Here is a 4,925-nt window from a genome sequence, read left to right on the forward strand (position 1 = left end):
TAACGTTGAGGTATGGACAGCTACACACTGAGGCTTTGAGCCTCAGTCCTGCCTCTTCACATTTTATTCTGTAAAAACTAAAGTTTCACTGCTTTTATGACCTTTTTAGTGGGGAGAACATAGCTAGGATTTAATGATTTAACAAATCTTTTTTGTCCTCCACAATGCTAAATGGCTGGGAGTCCTCAATCACCATGCTAACCAGGTCTCCATCTATTTGAGATTGTTCTCCTGAGGAAAGACAATAAAAACAAAGCACAAATATAAATATCACACACGTAATTTATTACAGTTGTATAATATTGTTCTGTCATTTAGTAACATTACGGCATGCTATATTATCATGGCATTTGATGGCTCACCTGGTCTTGCTCCACAATCGGTGTTCCCCTTATTCTCATGCAAAGCTCTGTAGTGCCTAAGCATGGATGAGGTGTTGTTGTTATATCCCAGCTCCCTGGCACATAGCAAACACTTCACCTTGTACAAAAGTAAAGACAGCTTAACATAAATTGTATTGCACCATCAGTATTATGCAAATACATCATCTGTAGAAATTTGCATACCTTGTTGGGAGGAATAAAATCAAAATGTTCCCACACAGGGGAAGACATCCTCCTCTTCTTAGCTGGCTCCATTCTCTCCTGACTTTCTCTCCTCACTCTCCTAAACCTCCAAACTTTCTCCAAACTTTCTCCAAACTGTCTCCAAACTCTCAGTAACCGCAACTCTCCATCAAACACCCACATTTTGAAGGAAGTCTGAGGGGTTTATATCGCTGTCATAGCTCGCGGCAAAGTTCGAACCGCTTCATGAACCAGTCACGTGGTACAGCGGGCAGCGAGGCTTCGGACGTCATCATTTTCAGCTCCTCCCATAAATGAAGCAAGCCTCGATACGCGCTTCGCGGAAACGCCCCCTCTATTACTCGACACACGCTTCGAAGCCTTGATACAGAACGTCCCATCACTACTTTTAAGTGATCATACTGTCCTTCAGCAGAGATTCAAGGTCTACACTGAATGTTTTTTAAGTTATATATTTAATTAGCTTTGAAATGTATTTGATGTTTATTGCATTCTGTTTTTGTTGTTGTTGTTGTTGTTGTTGTTGTTGTTGTTGTTTAGTAATGATTAAGAGGACATTAATGATGTTGCACAGCAAGCAAGCAGTTAGCTGAAGGAATTTGGCTGTAGTATTTCACACTGTTAGGTATGCTAGGCTGCACATGTGATTGTATCACTGTTTTGTTGTCTCACTCTCTAGTTTGTTTTAGAGTAAGGGTCATATTTTATTTTAAAACTGATTCTTTCTTTATTCAGTTTGTCTTTATGTCAACTGGGCCAGGTGCAATATTAGCCAAGTAATATGCAATCCCTGAGTGGGGACTAACAGATCATAGGAATCGGCCTTGCGTAAGTGTTTATGATGCACTGATCTGCTGTGTCTAGTATTTTGTTCTAATTTGTTTGCAGTGGTCCCAATTATTCCCTTTGGGAAACACTATAGTTAAAAAAAGAACCTGTGAGCTTCCTGCTGGTCAGACTGAGTTATCAGGTGACATTGCTGGCATGTTGCACCATTAAAGGTACTGAGGGGTCATTGGTGGCCTTCCACTGTGATTTTATTGCAAATGCTTTTAATAATAAAACTGTACAAAGATTTGCTGATACAGACCTGCTGTCTTGATTATCCTGGACTTATAACTAACTGAAAGTTTGTATGACTACACTCATACAAACATCCTGCCAGTTAAAATATTATCCTATAGGATCAAGGCTGTGTGTTTTTGATCACTACATTAGTGTATTTCTGTTATTTGATCAGCAATAATTCAGTTCATTAAAGTGTTTGAAATTAGCTGAATGACTGAATCACAGTTGAAAGGTTTTGTTTGTTGACCCTGAGTGTGATTATTGTGCTGCTGTTACAGCCCCATTTCTGTTTTACTCCTCAGCACTGCCATCATGTGTCTGAATACACTGTGCACAGTCAAATGTAATAACCTCAGTGAAAGATCTGATAACATTTAATGTCGTTGATCACCAGGGCAGGCTGTGTTTGACCTGTTTGCATTTTTGAATAAAACTCTTGAAATTCTTTGCAAATGGAAAAAGTCATTTTTTTGCAATGTAAAACTTTTAAAGCACTGAAAGGAAAATCTAATAAATTCAGATCTGCAAAGAAATGCATTCATTATGTTTTATTCAAGAGGCAATATCAGAGAGTATTACAAAATTAAACTGCAAACGATAACGTCTTTACTCTTCTGACTGGCCTACATGTGTGTGAAAGACTGTTGGTGGTCACCATCTATTCTCCCACAGGCTTATTTTTATCCACCGACAGGCCTCATGGTTTCTGGTTGAGCCACCATGAACAGAGGAAATGCAGCCTGTGGTTTCTGCCTGAAGTCTTCAGTGTAGCAGATGTTGTGTTTCATGTTATCAGCTCACAGTAGAGAGTTAAGATAAGACTTTATTGATCCCATGGCAGAGAAATTTGTGCGTTACCAAAGCTCAGGTACAGACAGCAGAAGAATACAAAGGATAGAATATAAGAATATAAAGATTATAAAGAATATAAAGTCAAGAAATACAAAATAACTAAGATGATACACTATATACAACGGTAGCTGAGGTTCTGTACACACATGCACAGTATGTGTTATGGATAGAGGGTTGTGGAAATATGCAAGTAATACATTTCAACTATTCTGCTGCTACTATTACTATATAAGTGACAGATATCTATAAGTATCTATAAATATAGACATGTGCACACACTAAATCTACACACACACACACACACACACGCACACACACACACACACACACACATGTTTATATGATGTGCCTGTACTGGAATAACAGTGATAATTATCAATGCTACATTAAGTATTTCAACACTGTGTTAAAACAGGCAAAAGTGGCATCACTGTGGTGATGACAGAGTATGTGGGCATCAAGAGAAGCTGTGAAAAGTTGTTCTCATGCTGAAAAGCAGAAAAGAGTCTCTGCATGAACATGCTCTAAATATTCATTTATCTATATAAAATAGTCTCTCGCTAAAGAAAGAGATTATTTAGTAAATTCAACATCATCGTTCTTCACTGACAAAAAATCTGTAAATGAAACCATTATTTGCACCAAAGTTAATTTATTCAAAGCTAATAACTGAAAACAAAATTACATTTCTTCATATTTTTGCTCAGTGTTTAAGAAAGGTTTTATGTTCCACACACTGTGGGAAATACTGTGTTAATATTTGTGTGTGGTATAACTGTTAGTGATGACATAGCTGCAGGCTTTTCTCTACCATCTCTGCACTTAGAAAAAACAGTGACTTCATTTTTTCCATCTGTCTGCAGAACTAAAATGAGGAAGAACAATTAAAGCTAGATATGAGCTGCCTTCCAGATCACATGCTTTAGCCCTGATAGCTGACAGCACAGGCAGATGATGAGGAGACTGTGAGACGTTAAACAGGCAGAATACAGAGCTCAGAGTTTTAAAAGATCAGCGTTCTGGTTTGTTGTTCTCAACGCTTCTTAAAACATGAGAAAATATTTACTGACCAATTTTTTCACTGAAGCCCTTCATTTCACTATAAATAACACCTTGGTGTGTAAATTGTGCTTTGATTGCTAATTTACTGTTTATAGTTATTAATGTGAAAAAGAAATGAAAAAGGACGACGAGTCGGTCCTTTTATGTGCAGGTAAATGAGGATGGAGAACAAGTGTGTCACTCTGAGCTGCCTGTACCTGTGTGTGTGTGTGTGTGTGTGTGTGTGTGTGTGTGTGTGTGTGTGTGTTTTCCAAACTTAAAGCTCCTTTTTGTAACAATTATATCTGGAGGTACAGAACAACTTTTACAACCACAAGCACGGTGCTCTTAAGATGAGGCGAATCTATGACACCATGAATATATCAAAATGCTGACTGAGAAGATGACTCTCAGTCTGCAGAAGAAGAAAACTCCAGCAGGATCAAGATCCACAGGACACGACAATAAAGACAAAACTATGACCTGCAACGTGTGTCACTAAGCAACAGAGCACCTTTGTATATCACAGAGAAAGGTAGGAACACAAAACAGGAAGAAGCTTAAATGTTTGCAGTGGACAGGAAATGTGAACACGTCACATGACTGCTGTGGTCAAAGCTACAGGAGCTGTTTGAGGTTGGTGTAAAAGGAAGGAAGCACAGAGAGGTGATAGAAGGAGGAGCTGAATATAAACTCTGGTCTTATCTACATTAAGTGCAGCTTCTCTTTGTTCTGCATTTATTATCAATGCAAAGTCGAACACTTTGAGATTAGATGCAGATCAGCGTGCAGGGCTGGACGTGAGGATGGGGCACTCTTTGCTCTGTTTGCTGGGGTTATTCTGTGAGTACAATACACACCTTTACTGTTTGAATGGCAGTGATGAAGGAAAATGTTTCTCACTGGTGACAATTACAGTGTATCACTGCTTTAACCTGATTACCTGACAGCTTCAACACAGCAGACTAGTGACTGTTTAAACTGTTGCATACATTACATTTACTGTTCACACTTTTTAAACATTGTTTTAGTTTTAATGTTTTTTTTAAGATTTCTTCATGTTTCCAGCCTGTTTGACAGCTGATTGAAACACATAAATTCGGTGATGAGTAATAACTGTGCAATCTGAAGATTTACCTTTAAAAAAAACCTCATTTTATATATTTATTGTGATTTTGTCAGTTGTATAATGTCTGATGATGCTTCATTCATTACTTTAGTGCTCAGTACAGTCATCCATGGAAACACTGAAGGTGAGAAATTGTTTTTTCTTCCATTTATATCATACGTGTTGATCTTAACTAGTATTTAGCTTCTCCTGTGTTGCTCTAAATGACGTCCTCTGTGTTATATTTTGTATCATAAACCAAACATTTC

Source organism: Oreochromis niloticus, linkage group LG3 (assembly GCF_001858045.2).
Source record: "Oreochromis niloticus isolate F11D_XX linkage group LG3, O_niloticus_UMD_NMBU, whole genome shotgun sequence".
In the NCBI taxonomy this organism is placed as follows: domain Eukaryota; kingdom Metazoa; phylum Chordata; class Actinopteri; order Cichliformes; family Cichlidae; genus Oreochromis; species Oreochromis niloticus.